Below are 19,566 nucleotides of genomic sequence, written 5' to 3' on the forward strand. Positions count from 1 at the left end.
AGGGAATCATAATAATAATAATAATAATAATAATAATGAAAACCTGTAAATAACAAGCATTGGCAAAGGTGCATGGAATCATCATCATCATCATAATAATAATAATGAAAACCTGTAAATAACAACGGTTGACAAAGGTGCAGGGAATCATAATAATAATAATAATAATAATAATAACAATAATGAAAACCTGTAAATAACGGGCGTCGGCAAAGGCGCGGGGATCCAGGGCTCTGCCCCCGGCTGGTGGGCTGCGAACGGCCCAGCTGTCTGTCCCTCAGACTGACGCAGTCGTCCCACGGCTAAGTGCGGAACTGAGCGGCGGTGCCCTGAAGTTGTGCCCGGCGTCCTTGGTTCTCGCCCTCGGCGCTTTCGTTCGGCGATCACATCGGACGGCTGGAAGCAGCGAGGGTGTCTCTGGGCTGTGACAGAGAGGGACGCTGACGTGTCTGCTCCTGGGAGGGGGGAGGCTTGACACCGACCACCACGACACGTTGCTGAAGGGAACCGCAGGAAACCTGTGTCGATGGAAGGACGCGTGCCCGCGGACGGGAGGACTCGACGGACATGTCGTCCCCTGCGCTTACGTGAGGACGCTTCAGAGCAGGGCGGGGAGAGGTCCCACGTCCACGGGCAACGCGCACGACACCTGCGACGAGATGCAAGTCAGATCGTAAACATATCACAGAATTTTGCAAACGTCGAGGCACGTTGGGCACGCGGGTGACATCGCTGGGGGTCCGGCTCTCGCAGACGGGGACACGGGGTCGGCCATGCTCACCTTCCATTCAAGTGTCTCCACCGGCAGCGCTGTTCGGTCGGGTTCTCGGGAGCGTGGCCGGCGATGACTTCATCAGGCTACGCTGTCACTCATATTCGTGCACAGTGACGGACAAAATCATACACGAAAGGAATGTTCTGCCTTTAGGGAAAAACGTAAGAAAATGAGGAGTCGACCATATGACATCTGAAAATTCTCGTCCATCAAGTGAACAGAAAACAGTGGAACAGAATTGTCACCTGGTTTGGAGGTACGATTGTCTCCTTTGACCGGCTTGTTCTTCTTTTTTGAAGTAAGTGGAACACGTTGCTCGCAGAGACACGAGAGGCCTCTGGACAGACAGACGCTGGGCCTGGCTGACCCCGGTGTCCGTGACCGGGTGGACTTCACTATGCAGCTGCAGCTCGTCGCTGGGCACAGTCGCGGGCGGGGTCCCCGATGCCACGCAGGCGCTGAGCGCTGCGTGCGGGTGAGTGACAGCGGGGTGCCCCGCTCCCCGCGCCCCGAGCATCCCCCCTGACGCCACCCCCGCTCCCGCGTCCCACATCGGGCCAGCAGACGCCTGGCGCAGGTGGCCGTGCATCCCAAAGCCACCGCCCGGGCCACCCCAGGGAAACACAATCAAAACGAATCTGTTTCCTCAAACATGGTAAGTTCGAGGACAGACTTCACGATCCGCACTGTTCTGATTTCCCACGGGGCCCGGCACAGGGCCTTGTCACAACAAAAGCTCCAGGGATGGTGTTTTTGCTTGATACGGCTGTGGCTTTCTTAAAATAAAGAATTCATATTTCAATTCGTCCCCGACGTCGTCCATCTATGCCACGCTATCCGTGGAGCGACACCATGCGCAAGGTGTCGCCCCAAACACGGGAAGGCGGCCAGGCCCATGCTGGGCCTTGCGGTTCTCACGCACTCACGTCTCTACAGGTGTCGAAAGGCGTTATTGTGAGAACCTCGTCGGGCCTCGTCTTTGAATTCCATGCGCAGTTCAGTGGCCTTAGCATAAATGGACTAAGCAATGAAACTTCATGAATCATTCGGTGCCTTAAATGTGGCGTCCAGACCAGAACTACTTTCCGGGTGGTTCCAGACGCCCGCGGCCTGGAACGGATGTGGCAGCCCCCTGCCCACTCCTTCCTCCCTGGGACTGAGAATTCGATCTTCAGAAGGAGCAGACGACGAAAACACGCCAGAAAGACGACCACAAAGTGCATCGGCGCCGTAACCTACTGTTTAAAAACGAAGCTCTCAAAAACAATACAAGGAAAACATAAATCGAAATCACGAAAATATGGAAATGAAAAGCTCCAACTAAGGCAAGACCAGGAAATAAAAAGCAAACTACCTGATGAGAAGCATCTGCGAGAACACGGAGGGGAACGTCATGCCCGGCGGGGGGCGGCTGCACACCCTCCCGAGAAGGTCGAAGGTCAGGAGCTCGTTGTCACTTCATTCAGCGTGTTCGTGGAAGTTCCGGCCACCACACCGCGGCAGGAGAAAGAAAGAAAAGGCATGGGAACTGGAAAGTGTCCCTACCTGCAGGTGGGGTGCCGTCGCCGGCAGAATTCCCTCTGGCTCGGGGCGTCAGTCTATGTTCCAGTAAGACCGTCGACTGATTGGATGCGGCCCACCTCGCGGAGGGTTATCTGCTTTACACAAAGTCCGCCCATTGATGCTGAGGTCGTTCAAAAAACACCTTCAGAGAAACACCCAAAAGAAGTTTCGAACAACTCTCTGGGCACCACGGCCCAGCCGGGTTGACACATAAAATGAACCATCGCAATGATCAAGGTCAAAAAGACAAGACAGAGAGGCACGCCGTGTTCGCGGGCTGGAGGCAACGTAGCAGAGGTGTCGACTCCTCCGAAATTCCTCTCCGAGTTTAAGGTAAAGGGACCACAGTTCGTGGCACTGGCCGTACCCCTCAGTGAGCACACTGAAAAATACCGAATTGCACCCTTTAAAAGGAGGAATTTGGGGACATGTGAGTTACGTTTCAATAAACATGATCTATTGCTTAAAAAGGCCAAATGACTTCTAAAGAGACTGTTGTAGGTACTGGTTTGTATCCTGTGCTGGAGACTGAGTGTCCGTGTCCCTCCAAAATGGCTATACGGAAATCTAAGTCCCCACGTGATGGGATTTGAAGATGGGGCCTCTGGGAGGCTCCGCCCTCACGAATGGGCTTTGTGTCCTTATGAAGAGACCCCGAGCCCCTTCTGCCACACGAGGACACCGTGAGGAGACGGCCCCCCGCGAAGGAGACGGCAGGTCCTCACCGGCCACGGGATCTGCGGGCGCCTCGACCTTGGGCGTCCGGGCTCCGGACGGTGAGAAATAAATGTGTGTGTATGAGCCGCCCCCGTCCGTGGTCTCGCACGGCAGCCCGAGCCGCTTAACACGTGCCCTGATGATGCAGATACGACGCGACTATTTTTAAATCCGAGGTGGAATCGGGGAGAGCAAATGCTGAAACTTGAACTGCTTTCACTCACTGGCTGTGGCGACCTTCGAGTCGTTGTCATGGGACTCTTGGCCGCATTACATCGGATTAAGCAGAGGAGGAATTATGGGATGTTCTCATTCGGCCATCCGTCGTGTCCTTGAGGGCCCGGATGCTCAGTGGAGAAGAAAGAAGTTAGAGATGCGACAGATGCGAGGTCACACACAATCCTGCCGTTCCGAATCTGCATTGGAAAGAGCCGTCTGAATTCATGAGACATCGCGTCCACCCGGCTGTGCGCATTTCCCACCTTCGTCCGCTGACAAAGCCTAGGAACGACCGGTCCGGGAGCAACGAACCTCCCCGGGGCCCTGACTATGGCCTTGAAATACCATTTGTCGATGGAAGAAAGGGTGACCCCAAGTCCGAGATCGTTTCGGGTGGGAAAATCTCGTGAATGACCCTGAGGGTGATCCTAGGTGGCCCTGCCCGCCGAAGGCGGGACATGTGAATGTCGGTGAGGAGAAAAGTCACCGGTTGGCAGGGAAATAGTTCGTGATTTTAAAAACTAACTGGCAAATAAGGAAGGAATGGGGCATGGAGCCCGCCTTTCCCACGTGACGTGTGCCAACGGGTAACCGGAGAGTACGCAGAACAATATCCCCAGCACCCGCTGGAAGGTGAATATGGAATTAAAATCGCACCATCGTGCGACCCAGGGTGAGTTCATGAAGCCACGAGGGGCGATGAAAGGTGTGGACGGGGCAGAAATGTGGGGACAAGCTGCGCCGCTTCAGATCGGGAAGGTGAAGGGGTCGTCTCCGGGGACAGATGCTTGAGGGACGAAGCCGTAAGGAAAGGGAGCGGCAGATGGCGGTGGCTTTGCGGGAGGATGGAGCTGTTACTGGAACGGCACGGGGAGGTGACGGACGCCGGGGTCGCTGGCAGAGGGCGTCTTCCCGACCTGGGACAGGGACCTAGCGCCACACTCGGACTGTGTGCTTTTTCTAGACGTTCGACTTACCGCAAAGAAAGGTTTTTGACATCTCCCCGCAAAAGCACGTTTGATTGACAGTTTCTGATGAAAACCTCACATTCTCAGCGTGTCCAAGTCCACGTGGCTCTGCTGCCCCACGGCTTCTGTGCCCGTCTCTGAGAGCGGGTTTGACGTTTTATTTTTTATTTATTTTTGCGGTTTTAGGCGAGGCAGCCCTTGGTTGACCTTGGCAGCTTACGATCCCTTATTTCTTGATTGTTTACGCCCACAGCACCTGCTCCTCCTAGGTGGTCTCCCGTCCAAGTACTCGCCAGGCCCAGCCCCGCTGAGCTTCCGAGACCGACGGTCAGGGTGGCGTGGCTGGGGACTCCGAGAGCAGGTTTTAGACGGCGCCGATCTCTGTCTCACACGACGGGACGAGGACGTATGTGCCGTCCTCCCGGACTGTGGCTCTGCGTCTTCATCCGTCTCGGACCAGGGGCCGCACGGCCTTCCAGATGGTGCTGGACGAGCCAACGCTCCTTACGACGAGGAGGCCGAAGCTGTGACCACCTCGCCGGCGTTCCGACCAGTACCTCTGCGGCCTGTCGGCGGCCACCGTGCCCTGCCCGCCCCTCTGTGAATTTACTGCTATGTGGCTGTCACCGCAGGTGCTCCTGGATTTAATCTACAGCAGATCAGTCGACACGGGCAGCTGTGACGCAGACGGCAGGGGAACGGCAGGTGGGGACTGAAACACCTGGCCCGACCGGCCCGTCCTGTCGAGCAGGACAGGCCGCCTCGCACCCCTGCGTCCGGGGCGTCCTTCAGACGGTGGGGGGCGTGGTCGCCCCGCTGAGGTGGCGGACGGGTCTGAGGGGGGTGGTCTTGGGCCGCGAGCACCCCAGGCCATCTCAGAGCCGTCCGGCCCCCAGACCGTCCCGCTGTGTCCCTTCCGAGGAGCCTGGGGTTCCGGACCAGCTTCAGCGGCTGCCGCTGGCCAGACTGTGACCTCCACAGCCCGGCCCTGGCTCCCTCTGGCTCGGCCTGACTTTTCCCATCTACATGAGACGTCATCGTACGGCTTCTGAAAAACAGCAAATCGACACCAGACGCGTGTCTGTTCTAATTCTCATTTTGTAGACGAGAAGAAAGGCACGGAACGGAAGTGACTCGTCCAGTGTCCTTCTTCCGACTAGTGACAGAGAGCGCCGTGGCCAGCATGCAGTTCTTCCAGATGCCACGCCAGCTCCCTTTCCTCTGCGGGGCCTGCAGCTCTGTCCCGGCCTTAATTAGGGACAAGACATGGAGCCGGCAGCCGGGTGCACCTGTGCCTCGTACGGGGACGTGGCCGAGCTCACCCCACTCACCGGGCAGGCACCCCGGCCTGGGGCTCGTCCCTATGCGTCTTCTACTCGGCACCTCGGAGCAGTGTGGGCCGCCCTCAGCCGCGGCCACGGTGTGACCAGCGCCATGTGCCGAGACCCTCCTCCGACCCCTTTCAAGCCTGCACGTCCGCTCCGACGGGGCGGCTGTGGGCACAGAGCTTTCCCCGGGGGCTGCGGCCTCTGATCAGCGGGAGTGGAAACTGGAAGAGCCCCCCGGGCCACGGGCACCGTCCACGAGTCACCTCCGCAGTGAAATGTTAAGTTACGTGTCGCCTAGTAAGCCGGCCGCTCCCAGGCACGAGCGAGTCGTCCACTTGGTGGGCGGGAGCCGGGTGGCCTAAAATCCCTTCGGGACAGGACAGAGGACAGAGCCTCCGTGTGGGGGCCACCATCGCCACAGACAGGGACGTTCCACGGCCTCGCGACTTTCAGGAAAAACAAACGTGAAGGAGAAGAAGAAGAAAGAGACATTCTGCGTGATCCGTGGAACGGGATGTTCAAGACACGACGGGGTTTTCGAGGGGTTCGCATATTCATAAACGCGCCGATAAGAACGTGCTTCCTAAACGCTCCACCATAAATTCTTGTTAATATGGAAATGATGCCCCGGGGGACCTCGAATGCGATTCTCCTCGGAAGCTTAGCACACTGCTGTGTGAATTATTAGCTGTTAACACCCGCTACGTTACCCTCCTACGTTAATTAAGTCTTCAGCCGCCGCTGTCGGCTGTTCAGTCATCATGAAGCAAAATGACTCAGTTGTTTCTAAAAAAAAAATTCCCTTTTTTTTCTCGAAGCTTTCACAAATGCTGTAACACGTCAAAAGATTGAGAAAAATCATCCTCCGCTAAGAGATGCTGTGGCAAGTCGATTCCTTCTAAGAGAATTCGTTTTCTCGAAATCGGTGCCTGACTCGTTTTCCGATCTGCTTGTTAAGGGTCGGTGTCCCCAGCGGCCGCTCCCTACAGGGAGGGGAGGCTCATCCAATCGGCGACTGGACAGAGGCCCCACCTCGCCTGCCGTGGGACGCCCAGAGGCACGCGCCGGAGCCCTGACCCCCAAGCCTGGAAGCGTGGCAGCTCCCCATTCTCTGATTTCGATCACCGACAATCTTTAGGATTTTCTTCCTTGTAGATAAGGTTTATTTTTTATTAGTTTCGGGCGTGCAGCGCACGGCTAGGCCTTTATACAGTGTACGAAGCGACCCCCCGCCTGGCTCCCACCTGGCGCTACACGCAGCCGTCACTAGACTTCTGACCGCGTCCCCAGGGCTACTTTGTAACGACCGATTTGTGCTTCTTCATCTCTTCGTCTTAGCCTCCCAGCTCCCCGACCCCCCCTCGCCTCTGGCAGTCACCTGTCCTCCATCCCGTGAGTCTGTTTTCATTTACTGTGTTCCTCAGATTCCGCGTATAAGTGGAATCACACGGTATTTGTATTTCTCCGTCTGAATCATTTCACTCGGCATAATACCCTCCAGTCCATCCACGTCATTGCAAGTGGTGGGATTTCATTTTTTAGGGCCGAGTACTATTCCACTGTATGTGTGAACCCTAACTTCTTGATCCAGTCGTCTGTCGATGGGCACTTAGGTTGCTTCTGTATCTCGGCCACGTAATAGCGCTGCAGTGAACACGGGGGTGCAGAGGTCTTTACGAATTAGTGTTTTGGTTTTCTGTGAATAATCAGAAGTGCGTTCCCTGAGTCAAAGGTGGTTCCATTGTTAACTTTTTTGAGGAACCTCTGGTTTTCTGCAGTGACTGCGCCCATCTGCGATCACCCCAACAGTGCACGAGGGCTCCGCATCCCCCCCAACACGCGTTTTTTGATGTATGGACGATGCCATCCTGACAGGTGTGAAGTAATATCTCATTGTGGTTTTGATTTGCATTTCTCTGACGATTAGTGACCTCGAGCATCTTTTCATACGTCTCTCGGCCATCTGTGTGTCCTCTCTGGAGAAATAGCTATTCGAGTCTTCTGCCCATTTTTTAAATTCGATGGTTTGCTGTTTTTGTTGAGTTAGATGAGGTCTTTATAAATTCCGCGTATTAACCCCTCATCAGATGTATCACTGGCAAATACCTTCTCCCGTTCAGGAGTCTGCCTTTTCGTTTTGTGAATGGTTTCCTTTGCCGTGCAAAAACTTTCTAGTTTGATGTATTCCCACGTTTACTTTTTCTCTTGCTTCTCTTGCCGACGAGATATATCAGAAGATAAATTACTAACAGCAATATCGGAGAGTTTACTGCCTATGTTTTCTTCCAGAAGTGTTATGGTGTCTTACATTTAAGTCTTTAATCCTTTTTGAGTTTATTCTTGTATATGGTGTAAGAAGAGAGAGCCAGTTCCATTGTTTTGCGAGTATCTGTCCAGTTTTCTCTACGCCATTTATCGGAGAACCTCATTGTATATTCTTGCCTCTTTTGTCGTAGGTTAAATGACCATATAGGTGTGGGTTTATTTCTGGGCTCTCTATTCTGTTCCACTGATCTATGTGTCTGTTTTTATGCCAGTACCATGCTGTTTGGATTACTGTAGCCTCGTGGTATAGTTTGATGTCAGGTAGCAGGATACGTTCGGCTTTGTTCTTTCTCACGATGGCTGGGGCTACTGGGGTCTTTTATGGTTCCATGTACGTTTCTGGATTGTTTGTTCTAATTCTCTGAAAAATGCCATTGGTATTTTGATAGGGAGCACATCGAATCTATAGATTGCTTTGGGTAATATGGCCACTTTAACGGCGTCGATTCTTCCTAGCCATGAGCACGTCCACGCTTCCACTTATTTGTTTCTTCTTCAATTTCTTTTTTCAATGATTTATAATTTTCCAAGCAAAGGTCTTTTACTTGCTTGGTTAAATTGATTCCTAGGTATTTTATCATTATCGATGCAATTGTAAATGGGATTGGTTTCTTAATTTCTCTTTCTGAAAGTCCATCGTTGGTGTATAGAAATGCAACTGACTTCTGAATATTAGTTTTGTATCCCGCCACTTTATTGAATTCATTGACCGGTTCTAACAGGTTTTCGGTGGAATCTTTATGGTTTTCTCTATACAGTATCATGTCATCTGCAAATGATGACAGTTTTTCTTCTTCCTTTCCGATCTGGATGCTTTTTATTTCTCTTTCTCGCCTGATTGCTGTGGCTAGGACTTCCAAGACAATGTCGAATAGAGTGGTGAAGGGGAGCCTCCTTGTCTTGTTCCTGACCTTGAGGAAAACGCTTTTAGCTTTTCCCCATTGAGCATGATGTTAGCTGAAGGTCTGTCATACATGGCCTTTATTATGTTGAGCTATATTCTCTCTGCTCCCGATTTGTTGAGAGTTTTTATCACAAATAGATGTTGGATTTTGTCGAATGCTTTTTCTGTATCTATCAACATGATCATATCGTTTTTACCTTTTAATTTGTTATTGTGTGTATCACATTGATCGATTTGCGGATATGGTACCAACCCTGCATCCCAGGAATAAATTTCGCTTGATCGTGGTGCATGATCTTTTTCATGTATTTCCTGGATGTGATTTGCTAATATCTCGTTAAGGACTTTTGCGTCTATGTGCGTCAGGGATGTGGGACTATAGTTTTCCTTTTTTGTAATGTCTTTGTCTGGTTTTGAAATCAGGGTGACGGTGGCCTTGTAAAATGAGTCTGGGAGCCTTCCCTCTTCTTGAATTTTTTGGAATAGTCTGAGAAGTGCAAGTGTTAATTCTCCTTTGGATGTCTGGCAGAATTCACCCAGGAAGCCATCTGGTCTAGGAATTTTGTTTTTTGGGAGTTTTTCGATTACTGATTTGATTTCATTGGTGAGAATCAGTCGGTTCAGATTTTCTGTTTCTTGTTGACTCGGTCTTGGGAGATTGTATGTTTCTAGGAATGGAACTATTTCTTTCAGATTTTTTTCAATTTCTTGGCATCTAATTGCTTGTAGTATTTTCTTATAATCCTTTGAATTTCTGTGGAGTCTATTGTAACTTCTCTTTCATTTCTGATTTTACTCATTTGGCTCCTCTTTCTTTCTTGATGAGTCCGGTCAAGGTTTATCAATTTTGTTTATCTTTTCAAAGAACCAGTTCTTGTTTTTATTGATCTTTTGTATGTATTTTCTAGACTCTATTTCGTTTCTTTCCACTCTGACATTTATTATTTCTTTTCTTCTACTCACTTTGGGTTTTGTTTGCTGTTCTTTTTCTAGTTCTTTCAAGTGTAGGGTTAGATCGTTTGAGATTTTTCTTGTTTCTTGCCTGTATTGTACGCTTCTCCCTCTCAGGACCGCTTTAGCTGAGTCTCATAGATTCTGAGTCATGTGTTATCATTTTCATTTGTCTCTAGGTAGCTTTTGATTTCTTCCTCGATCCCACGGTTCACCCATTCATTGTTTACTAGCGTGTTATTTAGCCTCCATGTGTTTGTGAATTTTTCCAGTTGTTTTTCTCGTATTTGATTTCTAGTTTCATACCAATGTGGTCAGAGAAGATGCTTGATACGATTTCAGTCTTCTTTAATTTATTCAGACTTGTCTTGTGGCCGAACGTGTGGTCTATCCTGGGAAATGTTCCACGTGCGCTTGAAAAGATGTGTATTCTGTTTCTGTGGTGTGAAATGCTCCAAAAATATCGATTAAATCCATCTGGTCTAGTGTATCCTTTAAGGCTGCTGTTTCCTTGTTGGTTTTCTGTCTGGAAGATCTGTCCCTCGGCATCAATGGGGTGTTAAAGTCCCCCACTGTGAGTTATTACTGTCCATCTCTCCCTTTATGCTGGCCAACAATTGCTTTATATGCACCCACACATATAAAGCAATTGTTGACCAGCATAAAGGGACATATTTGTCTTCTAGGGTTATGTCCTCTTGTTGGATTGATCTCTTTATCATTACGTAATGTCCTTCTCTGTCCCTTATTCTAGTCTTTGTTTCAAAGTCTGTTTTGTCCGATAAAGTATTGCTACCCCAGCTTTTTAAAATTTCTATTTGCATGAAATATTTTTTCCCTCTGTTGACTTTCAGTCTGTGTGTGCCGTCTGATCCGAGGTGGGTCTCTCGTAGGTGGCATATGTCTTGCTTTCTCTTCCACTCTGTCGCTCTGTGTCCTTTGACTGGAGCATTCAGTCCATTTCCATTTAAAGTGGTTATTGATAGGCACACAGTTATTGTCATTTTATTATTCGTATTTATGGTGTTTTTTTTTTTTCATTTATTTCTTAAACTACTACTTTGTTGGCGATGAATTCCTTAAGCTTCTTCCTGTCTGAAAAGCTATGTGTCTCACCTTCCATTTTAACTGACGGCCTTGCTGGGTAGAGTCATCTCGGTTGCAGGTCCTGGCTTTTCATCACTTTGAATATTTCTTGCCGGTCCCTTCCGGCTGCAAAGTTCCTGTCGCGCGATCGGCTGACCGTCCTATGGGGGCTCCCTTGCAGGCAACTATTTTTCTCTTGCTGCAGCTTCGTGCGCCCACCCGGCAATCCCCCCAGCCCCCAATTCCTGTGTGTGTTGCGCCCCTACGAGGGAGTCCCTTCCCGGAGCACAGCCCTGGGAGCAGGACCCTTGACCGCGGTGTCGGCGGCTTCGGTGACAGGAATGTGCTGTCACCATCCTGGAGCCGGACGCCCCCAACCGAGGTGGCGGCCGGGCCCGCGCGTGTCCTCGGCGCTGGCACTGCTCACGGCCCGTCCCTGGCTCGCAGAGGCATCGCCCCGTCTCTGCCCGTTGTCACCCGGAGTGCTCCCCGTGTCCGCCCTCGGCTCACACGGACACCTGTCACGCTGCACGAGGGCCGCCCTGCTGACGTCCCCGAAGACCTCGTTTCCAGATGAAGTCACATCCTCAGGTGCTGGGGGGAAGGTTTCAACATGTCTTTTTGGGGGGCACGGTCCAAGCATAACTGCACCCCGTGCGTGTCGCAAGCTACCTTGGCCTGTTTCCTCCCCATTTTTAGATAGTTTTCCACGATCTAAAAATATGCATTTCGCTGTCCCCAAAGGAGAGCAGCAGCTGCCACAATTAGACTCTCTCCGCCCATCTTCCTAAAAACGGTTCGGAAGGGCGAAGAAAAAACAAGGCCGTTCGCTGCTCGTGTCTGCGAGGCAGAGAAAGGAGAAAATAGGTAAAAATAAAGGACCGGCTGAGGGAAGATGCACCGTCCCGACCACGGCCGACGAGAAAAGGCGTCACGTCTTGAAGAATCTGCCCTTTGCCGTGGCGACAGACGACGGAGCAGCCGATCTGCTAAAGCGGGTTGACCCGCGGACCCCTCTGTGCCCACGGGGTCACCTGCTGTCGCTAGCTCAGGAAAACGCGACATAAATAAATAAACCAGAACAAAGCAGGGGAACCGGCAGCCGTACGAAGTCACAGCAAGAATAAAGCGGAGAACGGGGACGAAAACCTGGGGCGACTCTGGAAAACAGGGCGGCGTTTCCTCAAAAAGTTAAACAGGAAATCACCGCACGACCCGGCACGTTTCCATCGAGGTTCGGAGCCCAGACAAAGGAAAACGCGCGTCCACGGAACGCGCACGGACGCCGCGGGCGAGTGTGAGCCGAGGGCGGGACGGGTCGGTCCCCAACCACCGACGGATGGATGCACAGCACGCGGTCCGTGCACACGCCATGCTCACTCACACACACTCACGTGCATTCACACTCAGCCTCACACTATCACGCATCCACATACACTCACACATTCACACGCATCCACACACGCACATTCACACACACACACTATCACACGCATCCACACACACTCACGCACATTCACACTCAGCCTCACAATCACACACATCCACACATTCACACGCATTCACATTCAGCCTCACACACTATCACACGCATCCACACACTCACACACTCACTCACGCAATTTCACACTCAGCCTCACACACTATTACACGCATCCACACATATCCACACACACACTCACACACTATCACACGCATCCACACATATCCACACACACACTCACACACTATCACACGCATCCACACATTCACACACACTCACGCACATATACACACTCACCCTCACACACTATCACACACTATCACACGCATCCACACACACATTCACACATTCACACACTCACGCACACATCCTCACACACTGTCACACACATCCACACACATTCACACATTCACACACACATCCTCACACACTGTCACACGCAGAACCAAACTCGGGCCCCCAAGGGGATGCACGGGGCCCAGGCTGATACGCTCGGGAGAACACGAAATGATGGCGCTAAAGTGTCGGGGGCCCCGGGCCCATGAGAGGGGATCCCCGGGGGAGGGGCTGGCACAGAGCCCGACCCCCGTCACTCCGCCACTCGACCCTCGCCTTTCGCCCTGGGCCCAGCGGGAGCGTGAACCCTCAGCCCTGAAAACCAGCTCCAGACCCGAGTCCACGCACCCGCCCTGGGCCCCCCTGGCGCTGTGGTTCGGTGAGCCCCCCAGCTTCGGCGGCTGGACAGGGACAGGGCCTGGCGTCCCCGCGCAGCCCTGCCCCGGGGCGCCCACTGGGGCTTCGTGGGGAGACGCCTGGCCCCCCAAAACACCGTCCGCAGCTTTCTGTTCAAGGCATTGCTTTTCTGGGGAACCTGGTTACTGCTTTTCAGAATTCCAGGTGAGAAACTCGGAGAAACACGGCTGCCTTCCTCTCTTCTGTGTCCGAAATCTCGCCGAGCTTGGGGACTCCGTTGTCCCAAGGGCTGTGCCGGCCACGCGGGCACCGAGCTTCTTAGGAGTCGCCACGCGCACGAGGCCCACGGGGCCGTTTCGTGAAGGCCTGTCATGACACGCAGGCTTGCCCTGTGCCGGCTGAGTTGGGGACGAGGTGACTTGCAAGCATGTCCCATTTTCCGGATCCTGGGGACCCATGTCCTGTCCCCGTGTGGGTATCGAGGGAAAGTCGGTCGTGAGCATTTGCTCTAATGGAATCCGGAAAACCCAGCGCTCCGGCCCCTTCCTGCCTCAGCACATGGCGTCCAGGGGCTCTGGGGCCTTCCTGGCCCTCGGAGGCAGCGCCCGGGAGTCTCAGCTCTGGGCGAAGGACGGACCAGCCCTGGGGGCCTGGCGACGGCGGGCGGCGCATGTGCCCCCAAAGGGGCCGGGAAACCCAAACGCTACTTCAAAGGGACACGTGACCCCACGTGTTCAGCGCAGCAGTATTTACAGTAGCCAAGATATGGAGGCCGCCTGGGTGCCCATCGCGGATGATGGATGGATACAGAAGACGCGGCACATGCACACGACGGAACATCACTCGGCCACAAAAAGGATGAAATCTCGCCACCTGCACCAACGTGGATGGACCTGGAGGGTCTCGTGCCGAGTGGAGTGAGTCAGACAGAGAGAGACAAACGCCAGATGATTTCATTACACGTGGAAACTAGACAACAAAATAAACAAACACACGAAAGAGAAATGAACTCGGGTACAGAGGACATTTCGATGGTCGCCAGATGGGAGGGTGTTTGGGGCGGGATGAAGAAGCAGCTACAAGACCGTCACAGGGGACACGGCAGTGCTGATACCTGTGTGGGGTCAGGTGGGCACCGGATCGGTCGGGGTGATCACTTCGTAAGCTGTATAAATGTCTGATCGCTTACGGTGCCCCTGAAACTTAATATTGCACATCGACTGTAATTAAAAGTAAAAAAAAAAAAAAATTTTAAAGACTTTCAGAAGAAGAAAATAAATAAAAATCCCTAACTACAAGCGGGTCCATTTTCTCCATCCACGGAGATTTTGCTTCCCATGAATTGTCATCAGTTTGGCTCAAATAAACGCATTAAAATCCTCGGCAGGTTTGGGCGTTTCTGACTCGACGTTTACTTGGCGCAGCTGGCGAGACCTCGAAGGCCACGAGGACGGCGCTGCTGGCTGGACGCGGAGCAGGTGCCCGCTGAGCCGAGCCCCGCCGGAGTCACGCCAACCGGGGTTCAACTCGGGATCCCGGACCTCCCTGTTCCGAGGCAGAGGCCCCCAGTCTATCTGAGCCGTTTTTAAACATCTCCGAGGTGACATGAAAGGTTCCAGGCTCAGACAGCAAGGGACAGGAGGAGAACACCGGTGGCTTTGACTTTGGCTTTTCGGCCGGAATCACTGAGTCTGAACAGAAGCTTTCGCTGCATAGATGGGAGTCTGGACTCGGTTCGGCGCCGGGGCGAGGGGCGCTCAGCCCCGCAGGCGTTCGTGGGTGACCAAGGCTGCGCGTGGCGGTGTCGAGGTCCCCGCCAACGAGCAGGCCCCCGGGGGACTCCCACACAACTGTCATTAAATAACTGACCCGTCAGGGCACGCGCGCCAAGGCCGCTCGGCCAGCACCCCGAATCCTCACGGTGGTCCCGGATGGGTCCCCGGGCGGCGACAGTCCCTGGAGCTCCGCCCACACGCAGCGCACCTCGCCCACGACACACGCCCGCTCACCTCTGCAGGTCTCAACAGAAAACTCACTGAACCCAGGAAACGGCGTCTGCACAGCCGACACCCCCGGCCACGCGGCCCCATGGACGCGGCTCAGAGGGACCTGGGCCCGGACCGGACCCGCACGAACGTTCGGAAGCGGGGAGGGGACCGGGAGGGGCGCCACGTGAGGGGCCGCCGGGGCTCGCTCGCACCCAAACGCCTCCCCGGTGTGCACCCCAAAAAGCCGGCTCCGAAACCTGGCGGCTTGAGTGTCGCCGCCACCGGCCAACAGCAGCCTCTGAGCCGGGGCTCGGGGACGCCCGTCTCTCCCGGACACCAACGAGAACATCGCGGGGCTTCCAGCTGCCCAGGCCAGGCCTGCTGTCCCCTGTGCTAGGCGACCTAACTGAGCCCCCGTCCGCTTCTCTCCTCCACCGCTGCCCCCTGCTCACGTAGGGGACACTGAGGACAGAAACCCAGACCAGGGCAGACTAGAGACAGACAGATTCTGGCAGCTCCCTTTGGAGTAACGGCACAGGGGACCGGCGACGACACGGCCCTCAGACCGGCCCAGAACTCAGGGACCCGTTCCCGGCTCCTGCCACCGCCCCCCTCCCCGCCCCGGGCCCCCCCGATGGGCTGGCAGAGGGTCCTGACATCACTGTCGGAACACGTGATCCCGGCTGTTCCGACTGACCCGATGAACTCACCTCCTGGTGTCTGGGCAAAGCAGCGGGATCACCAGCAAGCTTTGCCGGGGACCGGAGAGGGGTCGGCTTGTGTGGGGGACAGCCAGGTCACCTTAGGGACTGCAGAAGCCAAAAATGGCATTTCAGAAAGGAAAAGGCGCAGAAGCCAGCACGGGGCTGCTGGGAGGGCCATGAGCACAGTGTCCTCACTGACGCTCAGGAAACACTGATGTTCCCGTTGGGGGAGATGCTCGCAGGTACTGGGGCGACCTCATCTGTCCCTGACCCCACCAACCAGGTCCCCGTCCCCGGACCAGGCTTCCGCACACAGGGCGGGGACTTCGGATCCACCGACCGTTTTCAGGTCTGACCCCGTCCCCTCCCGTGCAGGGCACGTTCAGGGAGACAGATTTTCACCAGTCAGATCTGCCCCAATGCACTGAGTGGGGTGAGACTTCCTTGCACCCAGCGACGCCCACGGATCCTTCTCCCAGGGGGCGAAATGCACGGACAACTACACGAATCAGACACCGACCCTCCGTGCGCCCCATAATTCTCCCGCCCTTCCGGCAGAGCCCCGGGGGGAGGATGGGGATCTGCCCAGAATCTCAGAGCGATGAATCAACTCACCCTACGGTTCCGAATCCACGTGTCCTGCTGTGAGTCACGCTCGTGGCCGCCCGTGTTGCTCAGGGACAGATTCCCGTGAGCCCTTTTCGGCAAAAAAAGTCAAAAATGCTTCTGCTTCCGCCCGGGACAACGGTGGGTCTGCTGGACGGGAACGCCCCAGGGACCCACGGAGAGTCCCCGCGATTCCCCGCAGAGACTGACGGCCGACTGGATGATGCCCAACTTCCCGGAGACTCCGCTCTGGTCCGGGCCGTGGATGATTCGCCCTCACGCTCCAGGAAACGTTACGCTCCCGAGAGGACACAACTTACCTGTGACCGCGGTTAGCCACAAAGGACGCAGGGTCTCAGAGGACAAGCTCTGGTTCTGTATCGAAGACGGGCCACTAACTAACCCGAAGGACTGCGGAATCGAACGCTTTCCTCTTCCAAAAAGAAAGGGACGAACAGCTCAGAGGGTCCTGGGGCCTGATAGGTGACTGTCACGATCGCGTTCCAAACTGTACGTTGACGGCGCGGCCTCCACGCGTCTGACCACGAGCAGATCGACCTGGGCCAGAGCAATGAAACCTGGAGGGCTCTGGGGCGGGGACCGTCGGGAGCCTGGGGACCGCCTGGGACGCCCGCATCATCGACCCAGGGAACCAGGAAACGCTTTAGGAGTTTTCATTCGGAAGCACAGAGATTGTCACTGGACGTCACGGCCAGCCGTGACTCAGCACCGGCGTTTCCTGCGTGACGGCCACCTCTGCCCCAGCTGCGCCACGTGAACAAACGTCGGAGGTGGCCGTGGGCTCTTCTGCCTGTTCCTCATTCTGGCGAAGCCCCCGTCACCCGCCCGGCTCCCCAGGAGGCGCCCCGCGCCCCGCACCCAGTGGCTCACGGGCAGCGCCTTCGGGAACGCAGACTTAATCCGGATCCAGATCAGTGGGTCTTATCTAGAAACGAACGTTCCCGAGCTGGACATGCGGTAACGTCCGTCCGTGGCGGACATAACGTAGGTGCTGTCACCTGAAGAAGACCTGCCCGGCGAGCTGAGCCAATGGCTCTCACTGGAGCGTGTTATCGGCCCGAGACCAAGCAGCCAGTATCCACGGCGACAGGCGCCACGCTGTCCGTGTGGCTCGCGACCGTCCATCACGGAAGCAACGAGGCCCCTGAGCTCCCTCGGGGCGGCCCCCAAAAGATGGGGAACAGGCCGCAGTACTATTAGAGCCACACGGCCACCGAAATAACTGGCAGTTGTCAAAACTCCAGGACATTCTAAAGCCACCACCACGGAAGCAAAACGCAGTGACGGCTGGAGCCGCAGCTGGACAGGCAGCACGCACGTGACCCCGGACACCACGCCACGGGGCCCAAGCGCTACCAGTGCAGAGCGGGTGCGTGGCCTGTCCCGCGCGTGACCCCGGACACCACGCCACGGGGCCCAAGCGCGTTGCCACGTCCTTCAGGTCCGTCTGCGGCGTATGACCGGCTCTTATCCGAATGCCACCATCTCGGGGACACAAATACGCGCTGGCTGCGGTTTCTGCGTGTTCTCACTGGGCTGAGGCGTTTGTCCCCTCGCGGGCAGCCACGGCCCTGACGGCAGGGACGTTACTATCAGGAAGAAAGAATCTGCAGCTGGGGAATTCTGAGTCACACGGTGACGGAGGGACTCGTTTCACTGGGCAGACGAAGGGACCCAGCTGCAACACGTGGCCTGTTCCGTAGCACGTCCCCTGTGCTTATGGGCCCTGTCCCCTGGGTGGAGGGACACGTGCCCCAGCCTCACTGGGAGACGAACCGTCAGGACCGCGACGCAGAGCCAGGCGGGTCGGCCACCGGAAGAGGCGGCACTCAGACGGGCTCCAGCCCGCGGGGACGGCCTCGGGGACGTCGGGGACTCTGCGAGGGTGACAAGCCGCCGCCGCCAGGGGCAGGCAGCCGTCTGAAGACATCCAGGAGGCCTGGTCTCCCCCGGATGGGCGCCGAAGTCGAACAGTGTCTTCACCCGTCTGCGAGTTAACATGGGCCGTGACGAGTCACATGTGCTCTTTGCCTTTTCTCAAACGCTGTTCTTACAGAGCCCGCGCCGGTGGCCGCCGAAGGAGCCTGAGAGAATTCTGTGTCCTCGATGCTTTTTCTGGTTTCTTTGGAATTCGGAGGATGCCATCGCAGAAGGGAAGGGACGTGCTTTAGAGAGGCGACGTGGCAGCGCTTTGTCCTGAGGCGGGTCATTCCTGAAAAGGAGACAAACGGAGGACAAGGGACAGCGTCAGCGCGAAGGACACTGTGCGACGCGCTGGACTCGGCACGGGCCGCGGCCCCGGAGCCCGAGGACCACTGGCTGTTTCACTCAGGTGGCGGCTGCAGCGCCCGCGGCCACCGGCCCTCGCGGAGGCCGCTGAGGCGCAGGGCCACGCACGACACTCACCGTCCTGTGGCCACCACGCTTTTCCACGGAACTGTGGTTCATGCCACTGTGCTCTTGCGGCCTGGGACCTGACTAAAGTGTCACCTTACTAAAGTGGCACCTTACCGTGCTCGATTGCGCAGCCAGCAGGAAGCAGATTAAAAATGGAGGGGCCTGGAGGGTGTCCCGTGGGAGGCGGACGGGCCACCTCCCCCAGAGGGCGGGAACTCGTCCCGCGGTCAGGCTGTGGAAACGTGGGGTGTCCCCTCGAACCGTAAGTAACTGGGACCCTAGACGTCGCCTGCAGGTCAGAAGGGAACCGGTCTCCTTCCCAGAGGCCGTGACCCCCGACCGCCTCCCACCTCCCCGCCTTTCCCTTGAGGAAACGCCGGCCGTGGCGTCCACCCGAGGTTGTATGTGTCACGTCCCCAGCGGCTCCCACTGTTCAACGATGCCACCAGACTGCCTCGGAACCAGCCCTCCCGGCCCCGGGGGACGTTACCCAAGCCCCCTCAGGGCTGACTTCTGACCAAAAGCGGGGTGTGCATGACGGGGGGACACATGCTGCCCGACGAGCTCGGGGCCCGCCTGATGGCCCCACAAACCCAGACTCCGAGAGTCACCACGTGGGATCATCTGCACGTAAAAATCCCCAGCTGAAAGCAGGCCCCGGGCCTGTCACGTCCTGGGTGACAGCTTCCTCTGACAGGTCAGTCTTGACGCTGAGCTGCCTGGGTCGTCTGCCTCTGAGACCCCGGGGAGGTCAGCGCCGTCCCCTTGTCGCGGCCCCGCAGGGCGCCAGCTCCCGCTGGCTCGGTTTCCTTTCTTCTTCCCAGCAGTTGTCATCGGC

General features: G+C 55.5%; 2 long non-coding RNA genes across 2 annotated transcripts in view; both read right to left on the reverse strand.

Annotated features, from left to right (window-relative positions):
- Positions 1 to 1,255, reverse strand: part of LOC112475774 — a 73,373-nt gene extending 72,118 nt beyond the window's left edge. The window contains exons 1-3 of the long non-coding RNA XR_003044850.1: positions 1,021 to 1,255; positions 782 to 922; positions 191 to 649 (exon numbers count right to left, since the gene is read on the reverse strand). This is a non-coding gene — a long non-coding RNA (uncharacterized LOC112475774). The remainder of the gene's footprint in view (positions 1 to 190; positions 650 to 781; positions 923 to 1,020) is intronic.
- Positions 1,256 to 1,353: 98 nt separating this feature from the next.
- LOC112475778 lies at positions 1,354 to 16,411 on the reverse strand. Its single transcript, XR_003044876.1, has 4 exons — positions 16,320 to 16,411; positions 15,711 to 15,809; positions 2,130 to 2,480; positions 1,354 to 2,013 (listed from the first exon to the last, which is right to left on the reverse strand). It is a non-coding gene; the product is annotated as an uncharacterized LOC112475778 (long non-coding RNA).
- Positions 16,412 to 19,566: the final 3,155 nt, after the last annotated feature.

The sequence above is a fragment of the Pteropus alecto genome, unplaced genomic scaffold (assembly GCF_000325575.1).
Source record: "Pteropus alecto unplaced genomic scaffold, ASM32557v1 scaffold102, whole genome shotgun sequence".
In the NCBI taxonomy this organism is placed as follows: Eukaryota; Metazoa; Chordata; class Mammalia; order Chiroptera; family Pteropodidae; genus Pteropus; species Pteropus alecto.